This window comes from Sebastes umbrosus, chromosome 7 (genome assembly GCF_015220745.1).
Source record: "Sebastes umbrosus isolate fSebUmb1 chromosome 7, fSebUmb1.pri, whole genome shotgun sequence".
In the NCBI taxonomy this organism is placed as follows: domain Eukaryota; kingdom Metazoa; phylum Chordata; class Actinopteri; order Perciformes; family Sebastidae; genus Sebastes; species Sebastes umbrosus.
The window spans coordinates 7,020,526-7,035,631 of record NC_051275.1 but is presented as its reverse complement, the minus strand read 5'-3'; positions in this window follow the sequence as shown (position 1 = coordinate 7,035,631).

Genomic DNA, 15,106 nt, shown 5'->3' with positions numbered 1-15,106 from the left:
GCCCTCTAAAAAATAATAATAATAAAAAAAAATGTTGGTGGGCACCCTTCCTCATTTTCTGCATTGGCGTAACAAATAAATAAATAAATAAATAAATAAATAAATAAATAAATAAATACACTTTTCATCCCTGTAACTCTCGCGGTGGCGGCAGGGGTGGAGTGGGGCTTCAAATCCAAATTTCGCCTCAGGCACCAAAAGGGCTAGAGCCAGCCCTGCAGGGAGCAAAAACAGGAAGGAATTGTTTGCCACATATTGTGGGGCTTATGGGTAATGAGGGACTTAGAGTACAGTCTGGTGACTGGCTAAGGGAAACAGGTGTGGAAGGACAAGGTTGGTAAAGGTCATATGAACAATCAACAAGAGGGAGACGGGCCAAATGGCATCAGCCTGTTCTCACTATCAAGTTGTCAAATACAGCAGCTTGGTCAGTGACTCTACACGTCAAACTAGGACCTCTACGTGGCCGTAGTTATGGCGAGAGTAAAGGAAGAAGTCAGGTGATGTTGTATCAAGAGTGATAATGTCCACAACAAACCAAAAGTCAGTGCTGAATTATTTTAAGTTATATCTGTTACTTACGTTAATTACCTAACATTACATAACTTACCTTATGTCGCGTACCTAGCCTACTTAAATAGGACCTATTATGCTTTAAGGCTTTTTCACTTTCCTTTAGTGTGTTATATAGTTTTTTGTGCATGTAAAAGTTCTGCAAAGTTACAAAGTCCACACCAAAAGGAGTTACTCTCCACCACAGAAACACTGCTCCTGAACTGCCTGAAACGCCTTGCTTCAAGTCCCGCCTTTTTTACGTAATGTTTGCATAATACCTCCCTAGCGGCTAGTTTAGCACGCCCTCAAACAAAGCCAGTTGGAGCCGAGCTGCTGTGGAGTCCAAAGAGTTTGGTACAATTAACCAATCACAACAGTGGCCCAGCTGACCAATCAGAACAGACATAATTATTTTGACCCAAACCATGATCTTTTCCTAAACCTAACCAAGTACCCATAGTTTGAAGCATAGGGCCACTGAGCAAGCTGCCGTATTTTACGAGTTGGGAGTGAGAACGTGTTGGTGTTATCATCAGTGTGGTGATTTTTGGTTAATGGTTAAATGTTAACATTTAAAGTAAATTTAAAGCTGCACTTATCAATATTTTTATAGTGTCAGTTTTGATCACAGATGGCTTGACAATATATGCTCGTTACATGCATAGTGTACAAAATAAATGTCCGTCTTCACAGGAAGTTAGGTTATAGTCAACAAAACCACTTATGCCGACCTTACACCAATCAACTTTTCGAGCGATTTGCTGTCGCTAACATATTTCCAATGTCGGGATAAAATCTTGGGAGTTTTACCAGAGTTGCGGTGCAACAAATTTGATCAGTGCCGCCTAGTTTGACCGTTTGATCGTAGTTCGCAAGTGATTGACAGCTGCCTCCGTTGAATGAACAGCCAATAGGAACGCTCTCTCTCTGAAATGACCTGTGATTGGCCAAAGTCTCCCGTCACAGGCTAGATTTTCTAAAAACAGAACCATGAGGAGGTGCAGAAGTCTAGTTTTCTCTCAGAACACTTGAATTACAATATGATGAAAGGTTATTATGGATTTTTTGCCCAGTGATGCCAAAAACATTCTGCCTACTGAAGCTTTAAGGCTGTAACCGTTTACACTACCTTGGTATATGCTATTGTACACATTTATAATCAAAGTGAAGTTCCCTGAAATCACTGATTACTTCATGATAATTGCTGGCTGTTCGCCCACCTTCTCATTTACCTCGACCGTAAATGACTTTGTAGCTTACTGAGTGTTTCATTCCTTCCTCTTATGGATGTGATTTCCTCAGCTAATTTACCTTTAGCTTGGGGCAGTTTTATTCCACTTTCCCAAGCAGTTCACGGGCTCATTTATGCTAACAGGTAACAACAGTGAGGGAAACGAGGCGAACCAGGCACACTGGCCTATAATCCGGCTCAGTGAAGCAGTGGATTTGGGTTCAGCTGTCAGCCCGCACAGAAGCAGGACACTTGGCAAAATTATGCTACAACACTCGCGGCCTACAGACCCAGAATTATAACGAGTGTCCCAGCAGACCGGGGAGGAGGAAGAGAGCCCTGTGCAGCCGGGGGATGTTGATGATGAGCAGATGAGCTGGGATCAATGTCGGAGTTTGACGAAGAGAAGGAGAGGGAGTGTATGGATGAGCGGCGTTCCGGTCCCTCGGCTCTTTGATTCATCCTCATTTTTATTAGGGTGTTATTTACACACCTGCTGCCACGGGGACAAGCAAGGGAACTCATCTTTTTTTCTGGCTCACACATATACAAACAACAACACTGCATGCAAGCAAACACAGACACATCTGCGCTAACTTCCCCAAAACACTTCCTCTTGACAATAATGGAAGAGTCAATATGAGCTGCAGAATACTAGTCTATTTTTTGAGCTTCTAAAAATATCCTTTTTGTCCTGGTTCACTTGATTCATCAAGGTCCCCGATGAGGCCAGCATCTCACAAAGGAAGTTAAGTCAGAGACAGAGATGATAATACTTAAATTATATTCAGTGGAAAGTGCGCCGGTTTCACAAGAACATATGAGCCGGTGTGACCGGTGATATATACTCCACCTTCCTCGGGGATGGGTGTAATAGAATTACAGAGGTAGCCTCCAGGTAGCTCCGGGGTTTAGCCGAACTGAAGATGGATAGAGGTGGCTCGCCTGAAAGGTGCAACAACTTAGATAAGGGGAGAAGGGAGGAGGACGAGGGGATGTTGTTTGCTGCTGTCTGCTCAGCACCTGAGTCTGACCCCACCCCACACATCCACCCCCCTCCATCTTCCACTCAGACAGACTAATGGGCAACTGGGAGCATCATTTATATTCCTCCCCCCCCCACCCCCATCCCCCCCACCGGCACCCTACCTCAGCTGTCTCATTCTACCCCCCGGAGGGGTTACATAGATGTGTGTGTGTGTGTGTGTGTTTTTGTACTTCCAATGAGAGACAAGTTTTAGGTGAGCTCTTGCTTTAAGGTAAAAGTTTCAATATGTAGCATCTTTTAATGCCAATATATCATTATAATGCATATTTGATATAATTAGTATAATTACCATAATATTTATTTTATATTCCACTGGTAGCTTCTGCCTCATGCCAGTGGCATTAGCACTGATGTTGATACAATTTACAGCCATATTTCCCATTAACCTGCAACCTTCCTGTTGAACCTTGGTGTTTTATCTCACAACAGGCTCCGCCCTCTACTGGACTCCATAGGTAATACTCTCCTCCAATCACACGCACGCGCTTGCCCACCGAGATTTACATAAGGACGAGCGTATCTAATTCACCACATAAAGCCGTGTCCAGCACTGCCTGGCATCCTTATCTCTTCAGCGATTGCCGATTGCCCGCTGGCTGGTGGAAAGGGCGGGGTGTGTGTGTCAGTTGTGTTGCACCTGACCCCCTTTGGGACCCCTTTGATGACCCGGGGGAATGTGGTGTGCAGGGTGTCTACTGTTTGTTTTTGACCCCTACAGGCATATGGCTTCACCCAGATCAATGGTGTTACATCTGAGGTGGTTAGGGATATTGTAATCCTTAGCTGTATAAGCACAGGCGGAGCACTCTACCAAGGAGGCCCTGCAGCTCCGGCGCCACTCGCTGAAGAGGGTGTGGGATGCCAGGCAGCGCTAGGCGCCGCCGTATATATTGCGGTAATGCATGGATTCGGTAGGCACCTCCTGATTGGCCGGTTACATTTAGGCAAACCTCAGTGATCGAACGCGTGCGGAGAAGAGTGTTACCCATAGAGTCCAGTAGAGGGCTCCGGGTGAGGTGAGAGCAGAATTAATACAAAGACAGGTGAAACTGATCGGGGCGGGGCGACAATCAAAAAAGCGGGAAACAAACAAAGGCAGGAAGTAAAGCCAGACAAAAACACAAGAGGGGACAACAAACTAACAAAATCCCAGGACCATGACAATGGCAGGTTTAAATATCTGATATATATACTCTATATATAAACTATATAGAAACTTTTTATTGCATGAAATGTATTTATGGTGTTGTTAAGTGATTTCAGCCTGAAATTACTGTGTTGCGCTCTTTTTATATCGGCCCATTTTACCTGAAGATTGTGTCATAGCTCAAGAGGGAACTTGCTGATTCTCTAACTCTCATAATTTAAAAACAAATTATACTTTTTCACATTTTTTTAACAAATAAATATCTAAGAGACCCATGCCAATTTATAAAAATGTCATTAGATCTCATGCATAGCTTATTTTTTGAGAGTCTTATTAATCATTATATTTATATATAAACCACATTGTTGCTGCTTTTAGAATGAGATGTAGCACAATCTGCCCAAGAAAATCATATATCTTAGATTTAGATGTATTAAAGTTTTAATGGCAAAGTTAAAGTTCAGTTTTATTTGAAAGGACGTAGAACTAATGATGATCATGCCTTGGCTGTATAGCTGGAATTGGGGGCCAGAGTGCCGTGAATTTTAGTGGCCAGAATGTCAACGTTTCACACAACCTATCCCATAATCTGATAGGAATATTACCACAAGCTCGGTTGAGCACATTTATTCTCCCATGGGGATTTTAATGAGCAGGAAAGGAATTCTAAAGTTTCCATGTGGCAATATTCATATATGCAAAGTGTAATGTGACTGTAAATATCTGTATGTGTTGGTGTGAGCAGCCAGGTCTCCTTCAGTTCACTGAACTCAAAATGAAGTTTGAAAGAATTTGTCATTTTGTAATAGAGAGAATAGCAGAGAATTCAGTACAAGTAATCTTAGTTGTTCAATTATAGATTAAAATAAGCTTTTTGTGGTGTAAGTTTTGCACGTTTTTGAAATACAGATTCACTTTCTGATTTAATTAAACTGAAAGTGAATTGAGCCTCATCTGAATATTCATGTGTACGTCCGTGTCTGTGTGCCAGTATATCGAGCCAGACGTCTGAGATGTCTCTGTGACTGACTAAAATTGAAATGAACCATAATGAAGATGGACAAGAACTTGGCTCTCATTCCTTCCTCCTCCTCCTCCTCCTCCTCCTCAGCTTTCTTCTTCCTATCGTTTTTTTTCTCGTGCAAATTCTTTTCTTCCTCCTCCTGTCATCTGAGTCCAGGCCGTAGCTGGTGACGACAGGGGTCAATTCTATTTTCCCGTCAAACACAGGAAACCAGATTTCTGGGGGATGACAGTGTCTTTGACTCATTTAATCAAGCAGGTGTCTCACAACGGACATAAACTATGGTATATCATTAACCCCTTAACACTCTGGCGCTGGGCGGGCCCGGGCCACTATTCTGTCTTTCAGAGGTTGTTGCGGACTGAGATCTATAAACTGGTATTATATGAAACTAGAAAGCCGAACAAAGCCATTGGTTCCAACCATGTGATGCTAGGAAATGCTACGAATTTTGGTGAGGAAAAACTGGCATGGCCATTTTCAAAGGGGTCCCTTGTCCTCTGACCTCAAGATATGTGAATGAAAATGGGTTCTATTGGTACCAACAAGTCTCCCCTTTACAGACACGCCCACTTTATGATAATCACATGCAGTTTTTTGAATGCAGTTCTGTATTAATATAAAAAAATAGTTTCACTTATTCTAAAATAGTGTGTTTGAATATTTCTACATACTGGGGTCCCTATACAGTCTTGGAATTACATAAATTGGGTATCACTGTAAAGCTGAGACTCTTGTGGATCCAATGAGCCCAATTGTATTCATGTGTGTTGATGTTAGTCCCCATAGTAGACATTTCATTGCACTGAGACCATTTTTTTAAACCTCACTGTATAAAATGACCTGTTGTGACCTCTAGGATAATCACAGCCTCATGAAACTTTACATCCAGAGGATGGATTGTTTTTCATAGATAGATAATAAGGGGGTTTCTGAACAGTTTCCAGAGTGCTCGCCATCCAATCACTGAAAAATGCAATTCTGCAGAAATCTCCAAATGTCAAACGTTTTTGATACCAAATCACAGCATGGCTTTTGCTATGGTGCTCCTCAAGGTCTTGGTGTTTTAATGTGTTATATTGGAGGGATTATTGATCATTTTTATCAATACTCAAAAATATTAAATTTAGCACCAAATCTGTGTAACAAATCCAAAAATGTATGCAACAATGCATGAGACACAATAGAGCATTGGGATGGCCATCACAAATTTATATCATCATGTTCTACACTCTAATACACTTTCACAATTTATTTTAATTGATTAATTCATTTATTCATTAATTTGTATGTCTTATTAATGACTAGAACAACTTGACACACAGTGCTGAGCTGCATCTCAAATTAATCTCCAGGTTCCCAGCTTTCAGATGATGTTCACCACTTCTCTGTGACATCTACTGTTGACTTTTTATTGCCCCCTGAACATCCCCTGTCCCCCACCACTACCCCTCTAAAAAAAAAAGAGGGCAGAAGGCATAAACGTCTGTGGGGTTTTTACCCCAGAGAAATCCCAAAATGTGGAGCTAACTTTTGCTTAAATAACTAAAATTAGAAAACTTGTTTGCAAAAAATCCCTGTTGATCCCCTCGAGAATCTCTGGAAATCCTTGAACCGCAGTTTAAGAACTGCTGCCATAAACAACCTGCAAAACAAGAACCTCAAATAACACGCCAGCACGTCTCCCATGAGTCACAGCTGCAATGTTCAATAATTGCTTAATTAACCGTTTTTCTGAGAGACTCTTCTGAACACTTCTGAACATCGTGGACCGCTATGTAAATGTGTGAAAAAAGCAGCAACACACACAGCTGTACATTCTCTTCCTGCACGTACACACACACACACACACATATGCTCACACAGGCACGAACACGCAATTAAACTTTCACAATAACGAAGGACTGATGAAAAGCGCAACAAACTGCTGCAAAAGAATGTCTCTCTGCGGAGCTTTGGAGTGCTTTCTGTTATGCTCACGGACCAAGGCCTTTATATAAAACTAATAATAATGTCCCTTCGTTTCCCCTTCCCCAGTCCCTCTTCTCCGTCTTTTTTAGTTCTTTAGTCTCAAGTGTCAGAAACCCCATTACAGTAATTAAGTCAGCGGACCCTCAAAGAGCTCTCCTTCAAACATCCGGGGAGGGAGGGAGGCATGGAGGGGGAGAGATATGGCTGGAAGGAAAGAGATGGATGGAAAGAGGCTTCAGAGAGAGATGATGGGGAAACGGAGAGATGAAGCGGCGGTTGAGTGTGTGAAGGAGGAGGCAGAACAAATATGCATCACAACACGCTGTGAAGAAACAACACAGGAAGCAACTTTAAGATGTGCATGTAGCCTTTTTACTTCAGTAGATCGGCAGCACATTAACTCTGAGATGTTGCTGTAATTACGATGAACAAATGAGACCATTTTCCACATGATTGGCAGCCGCCACCAGCCTCTTTTACAATGAACACCGCTGACTGCTCGATGCCTTTATGGCGTAAAACAGGCGCCATTCTTCATTCCTCTGTGGTGTCCTCCTCTTCATTTCTGAAGTAATAGAAGCTTCCCATCATGGTCTTATATAAATGTATCAAAATGAATTTGATAATGATATTTTAATGTTTTAAAAAGCATCACATTGTCATGTGAAGTGAAAACTTTTCAAGGACAGCAGAAAGATGGAGCTTCTTTGAATAAAAGAGCGAAAGTAGCTTAAAGGGCAACAAATAGGATGTGGAGGAGGACCTATAACCAACAGGAATAACATTCAGTGAAAGAAAAACAGTGAGTGGACCTTGGATGAAGTTTTATTCTTTAGTCAAACTTTCCACTTCTTTCATACTAGTACTCTGCTTTGTGTAGCTTCTCCGCAAAAACAGCTGTTGTCCAAAAGAGATATTATTCATGCAACAACAGGCGCACACAGAGCTTCAACAGTTTGATATTTTCCTGATCTTGAAATTCACTCTGCGAGGCTGGTTGGAGGAGGAGTAACCTTGTACTCTGAGTCCGATGCATTCTATTATTCTCTTTGTGCGAAAATTCGCAATACAAGATAAAGCTGAATTAATTACGTGGGTGCATTGGATAGCGCTAGTCCCAAACGGGGTTAATGAATGAATGACATTTGTGACAGCTATCGTTTAGCTCCGTAGAGCACAATCACTACTGTCTCATCTTTCTTACATCATTTGTTTTTCAACCATCCCCGATTCCAAACTGTTCTGTCACAATCACCTGCCACAATATATCTTTAAATTCTGCTTCTCTGTATTCTTTTATTTCTTTATCGTACAGTGCTTTGTGCAGGGAGACGACGTGAATTTAGAATGAGTTTATCAGATGCCATGTTGGTTGATGACGTTTGCACAGACGGTGGCTCTGGGTGGTCAAACATCCCGCATTTGCCTTTTGACGGATGCGAAAAAATGCAGAAAATCAAACACGGACGTGTTTGTGTTGAGACAGAAAATACAGACTTGGTGCGCATCGTGCTTGAAGTGGGCCGGTACTAAGTAGCTTTGCCCTCAATGTAGACCTGCTGGTGGTAGCGCTGACAGCACCTGAAGGTCCAAATGGGACAGAGTTCATTTCTACTGGACATGTGGCCAAGTTATTGAGTAAGTCACCCAGGTACTCAAGGGACCGTTTTGTGGAGCACCTCCAGGCACATTCCACAACTTCAACCCAAACAACCCAAGAGACCTTTCTGGAGTTCAAACCAGTATCAGGGGATACCAATCCAGCCCTTCAAGAATGTGCACCCTCTTCTCCCGATTGAGGCAGATATTAAATGTTTAAAGCCCCCCTTCCAGCTTCCTGTTTTTTGGTTAGCATTCTTTCTCAAACAGAGAATGGAGGGTGTGGTTAATAGACGTAATTCATTACTATGGCAACCAGATTGCATCGTTTTTTAACACAGTTAAGATGGAACCTATTTCGATGAATTTACTGTTTATCAGACCACAAATGAGACAAGAATTACTCGCTCTCTTCTTTAACGTCTACTCCTGGAAAGGCGGCCGTCTGGCTGGTGCTGCACTGAGGAGCCGCACCGGAGGATGGATAGACATGTTGCTGCGGCCCGACGTTTGAAATGCAGTTTTGGGATGTTTTGGAGTTGCACCATCCACCGGCACTGGTGGCTCTCAGCTCCCAATATCGACACTGCACCGGGTTGCACTATGATTCGTTTATTTCTCTAACTCGACTTTTCTCTTCTTTTCTTTTTGGCTGAAAGTTGTGCGCTCCCCTTCGTCCGGACCCGTTACAGGCATGCAAACCTCCAAAACGGCATCAGCTGCTTTCCGTTAATTTATCTCCAGCAGGAGGAGACAGTAAAGAAGAGAGCGAGTGAGAGAGACAGTTGGTGTGTTATGTTGATTCTGCTGGTGGGATTTCATGTAATCCACTGCGTTGATTGCACCCGTTCACCGGGCACACAAATGCTATTGTGAAACTAAACACACTAAAGTAAGGTGGAGGAAACTGAAAAATAAAATGAAAGTTTTGAGAGTTGGGCTAGCTAACTACACCTAACTAGCTAACTAACTAGAAAGAAAAACATACAGACAGATAAACAGATTTGTCAGTTTGCCGCTGCTCAGACTGAAACGAGCATGATTGCACCTGCGCAAGCTTGGAGGACTTGCAGCTTCTATTATAGTCACACGTCGTATTCCCATTTCAGCAACAACCTTTTTTTAAGGTTGAGCACAAAATTAAGTTATTTGTCAAAAGAAATTGGCAAACAGTGTGCCTAATCAACTTAGTCAGGAAATGACTAAAACAAAAAAACAAAAAACCCTGGAGGGGGGTTTTAAACGGCTGCCAAAGAGCCAGTCCGGATGAGTCCTGCAGCTATTGCCTGGTGCTGTTTGTATGGAGCTGGGATGGACTCTGCAGGGTTCAGATTGCCACACACCTGATGGCTGCACGGACTCAAACATGTTACTTCACATCACCATTGAGACCAGCAACAGAAAACAATTTATCAAGATGTGGAACCACTCTGGCAGGTTGATGTCCTTCGCAGTCCCGTAGGTTTTACTGGGCAAAAAAGATGATTGGGCATACATTCAATTTGGCTTTTATAATCAGTCACAGGTGAGGTTACTGGGTTCTGGAGAGAGGACAGGTCGAAGTAACAAATAACCGTCCCAAGGAAGGATAAAGTAAAAGTGAAAGCTAATGAATTAATTTAGGTTCAACACTGTTGACTAGGTGTGACTAGGTGTACCTATGTCAGTGTTGGAAGTGTCCTCTCTGTCAGCCTAACGGAGATAATGAAGGCAACAAACAAAAGAAAAGTGGCATCGCTGTGAAAAGGCACAGACAGGTATGGAAGCCGGCAATCTGAATTCTGAGAGAAAGACGCGTGAACATGAGGTAGGGTGGAAAAAAGGACAGGTGTCAGGGCCCCATGATAAAAGGCTGGCAATAGAGGAGTTATGGACACTGAGGGGTGGGACGGTGGAGGGAGGAGAGGGTTGGAGCTGTCCTCCTACATTGATATTCTGAGCTCATAGTTTGCTAAAAACCCCTCCTCCTTCTCCTCCTCTTCCTCTTTTTTCTTCCGAGGGTGATGTCATCTCTATATGGATCCTTTGGTCGGATGCCACCGGCGTTTACATCTCTGTCACTGTCACCATTTGCGCACACACACATCCACTTAGCCCCGCAGCGACCTACAACTTAATGCACATTTGCTGCAAAGGACACAAATATATCTGTATCATTAGATGGGTGGAGTCAGCAGAGAGCAAACCAGAGTGGAGTGGTCATCCAGCTGCAGATAGTCCATGGTCTGAGATCCGCTGAAGCTAAAAGAGCTTTATGGCTTGTTTGGGTTGGCTAACCATGCCACTTAAGACCATGGTGGAGGGGTGCGCTCCATTTTAATATATCAGAGTGGTTCCATGTGAGGGAGGGTGGAGCCGTAAATCATTTCAAATCATTATGAATTCATGGTTGGGAGTACAGGCTGCTGTGTGTGTGTGTGTGTGTGTGTGTGTTTGTTGTTTTGTTTTCAATCAAAAAAGGGGAAGGTGGCCAAAGGCAACTGCCATTGAGATTTCATTTTAATTACCGAGCAGACCACCAAGAGAGGTGCCAGTTAACCAACGCTGAAAAGGGTTATTATTAATAACACTAGCTTCAAGCTGTGAGGCACAGTCAACCAATGAGACAGGTTGGGGCTTACTTGGGATAGTTATACACATCAACTGGAGAAAATATCCACCAGATTTAATGCAGGCCTCATAAAGAGAGCTGCAGGGATGATGGATGTTTGTAGGCCAACCTAGCATCACCCTGGGGTTCCCTCGACAACAAGCCGATGGGATTTTTCCAATGGGTTTTGGATTATTGCAGAAAATAAGCTCTGTGGCAAGTTTATGATGTACACGTTACAACTTTCTATGATTTTTGGCTGGACCGCAGAGGGCCAGCCTTACAAATGCGAAAGTCTGTCACCGAGTGACTGGCTGAGTGATGAAGTTACACGATTGGTCGGCCAAGTGTTGGAGTTTACTTATCGGCCGTTGCCCTTTCAAAATGAAAGGGCAGGGAACAGTCCTTTTCAGAAGTAGATTTTGGTGGATTGTTTAGATGGAATAACAGGAAGTTTCCTGTTTGAAACAGCAAGCAAAAAACCAGGGACCAATCAGGTTCATTCCACGATCGGGTACGTCACCGCTTGAACGGCCAGTTGAGTGGAGCAGCGCGTCCCCTAGTGTCTTCGCCAGACTTGGTGGACATGTGCGTTTGATTTAACATTATAGACATGACCACTGACTATTTGTGTAACAATTTAGCCACTAATTCACAAATTGACCAAACACGGTCCTGCCATGTAAAGGGTTTTGAGTCTTCTTGAAGCGTAAATGCGATCGGCAGAATTGAATTAATGTCCCCCGACAATCTCTGTAGTCTCGTTTAGCCACTTGTGAGCAACCGCCTTTTTTAAGACACGTAAAAGCCTGTGGGGTATTTACTGATGTATTCTAAATCATAGAACAAAACTTTAAAATCTCTTCAGCTTGTGTTAACCACAATCATTATTTCAGGCATTTTAACAAAAAACTAGGGCCGTCAATCGATTAAAAATATTGAATCACAATTAATCACATGATTGTCCATAGTTAATGGTGATTCATCGCACATCTTTTATCATGATTGGTCAAGTATTTAATACTCTAAACATGGGAGTGGGCAAATATGCTGCTTTATGCAAACGTATGTACAGTATATATTTATTCCTGGAAATCAATTAACAACACAAAAGAGTGACAAATATTGTCCAGAAACCCTCACAGGTACTGCATTTAGCATAATAAATATACTCAAATCATAACATGGTAAACTCAAACGCAACAGACAACAACAGCTGTCAGTGTGTCAGTGTGCTGACTTGACTATGACTTGCCCCAAACTGCATGTGATTGGGCATGTCTGTAAAGGGGAGACTCGTGGGTACCAATAGAACCCATTTTCATTCACATATCTTGAGGTCAGAGGTCAAGGGACCCCTTTGAAAATGGCCATGACAGTGTTTCCTTCCAAAATTTAGCATCAGTTTGGAGTGTTATTTAGCCTCTTTTGCGACAAGTTAGTATGACATGGTTGGTACCAATTGATTCATCAGGTTTTCTAGGTTGATATGATGCCAGTATCTTCACTCTAGCTTTAAAACTGAGCCCGCTACACCCTCCAAAAGTCGATTGTGTTAATGTATTAAAGAAATTAATGCCGTCAAGACGAATTTGCGTTAACGCGTTATTATCACGTTAACTTTGACAGCCCTACTAAAAACCCACTGACTTTGAGAAGAAGGAACCGGAAGTGCCAAAATGTTAACTCATTTCCAGCTTTTAGGAATCATTCCTGCTTCCCTCTATTGCATTACCAATAGTCTGATGTGGATTCTGGGAGTGTGTGTTGGGGGATATGAGTGGATAATGGGGAGGGGGGGAGGGTGGGGAAGACTAAGTGAGAGGGAGGAAACAGACGCAGTGCTCTACTACACTATTGGCTGTCGATTGATCACGGAGGTCATCTGAAAGTCAATCTCTCTCTCTCCGTCTCACTCTGCCACCCAAGTGTTACCCACCCCCACCCCTCCCCTCCCCGCCCTCCCCTTTCCTCTGTCCGGAATTACAACACAAGGCAATTAAAGCCAGCGACTCGCTGTTCCGGGCTCGTAATTTTTAACTCGCCGTAATTAAAAGTGTTGCAGCGACAGCAGCGGGAGGGAGGTACAGTAAGGATGGGTAGGTGTTGGGTGACGAGGTGCGGGATGATTGATTGACGGAGGGGGCGAAGGTGGGGTGGGGTAACGGGGTGGAGGGGATGTGTGGCGAAAAGCAGGTGAAGGGCAGAAGTCAAAGCCTTGAGTATGATTGGAAAGAGGAATTTGGAGGACGAATAAAAATGGAGCAACGGGAGGGTAAAGGAAAGAAATTGTGTGTGTGTGTGTGTGTGTGTGTGTGTGTGAGAGTGAGAGAGAACAAGTGGGTGTCTAACATGTCAACAGGGTCCTCAGGGAGCTACTAACGAGATGACCGGGGTGAACTAATTGTGTCTGTTGTGTTCTCTTGTACAATCAATCAATTACCACAGACAGTGTACTGCAGGGCAAGAGGAGCCTGTGTGTGTGTGTGTGTGTGTGTGTATGTGATGGATTTCCTCATAAGCCACCAATTCATGACAATGTACGATGGTAGTACAGTATATGTTATACAGTGTGTGTACTGTATGTGTGCTTATTTATCACCGTCATCAATGTACTGTAGCCTACAACCGTGAATCCCAACAAGTGGTACTTACACTCGAGGGGTACTTCTGCCAGGGAGTATGTGGAGAGATTGTGGAGCAAAAAATATATATAGTATATATAATAAAGAAATACAATAAAAAAAAAACAGCCTGAACACGTTGAGACTGAGAGTGTGAAAACTAGTATTACCCCTTTCACACCGAGGACTCAACCAGGATTGAACCAGCGTTGATTGTGTGTTTGAAAGGGTTAACCCGCGTTGACCGACTCAGCTTTGCGACACAGGTCGAGAGGTGGGTCAGACCGGGGTCGATTACGATGTGAACGGCACGCACCAGAGTCAGAACCTGGGCGGGACAAATTGATTTGGTTGCATATGGGGAGCGCATAGTCCTGATGTAGTTGTCACAGGTCGCTCAAACAAACGGTGCGACGGCAGCAGGAATGTTTCCAGAAACAACGGACGATTTGAAAAACATGGATATGTGGCGAGACTTTGAGGTGTGGGAGCTCCAGGCCGTCCGCGGTGATGAAGAAATGAAGCGGCAGGTGACGGGACGGTGCGAGACAACGTAGTGTATACGAAGGCCGATGAAGAGGTATCCGTCGTAACATTATACAGAAACGCACCGTGCAAGCCGACCACCTCACGGTACCGCCATCTGTGAGTACATATGCTGATAAAGCACGTTTGCACATTTTCTATTTGTAGTGTTACCTTTTTAAACTTTTTTAATTTTCCAAACAAACCTGCAAAAAAAAACTCCATCTGTCGCCTGTTTCATCTGTTATAAAGTACCAAACCCTCTTACATTCTCCAACAGTTGCCACATGCCCAGCAGAAAAAAACTTTAGTAGGTCTACTATATGTAGTAAATGTTTGCTGGGATGGTAGAGTAAGTGAAATATACATTTCAGTCTTCAGAAGTTTCCAATCGTTTTGTAAATGTAGTCTATATTATCATATTGCTCCCGGGTTGTGACCCAGGTCGTATCTGAATTGTCTTGACCAGGAGGGTTGAACATGGGTGAGATAACCCTGGTCCGACCCTGCTCATTGGCGTGAAAGAGGTATTGGTAAATAATTGAAATATCTAAACCAGACTAGGGTGACCAGGTGTCCCACTTTATGAGGGACTGCACAGCATTTTATCCCTTGTCCCACATCCCTCATGTTGAAACGATGTCCCATATTTTCATTGGCTCTAGTTTTCAAAAGCCAATCCACTGCAGGACAGACGCTTTTCTGAAATTTGGCTTTTATCCAATGGCTGGATGTCATCACAGTGCTGTGTTTGCTGTCAATGACACTGCGCACATGTGGGTCAAGTGCAGG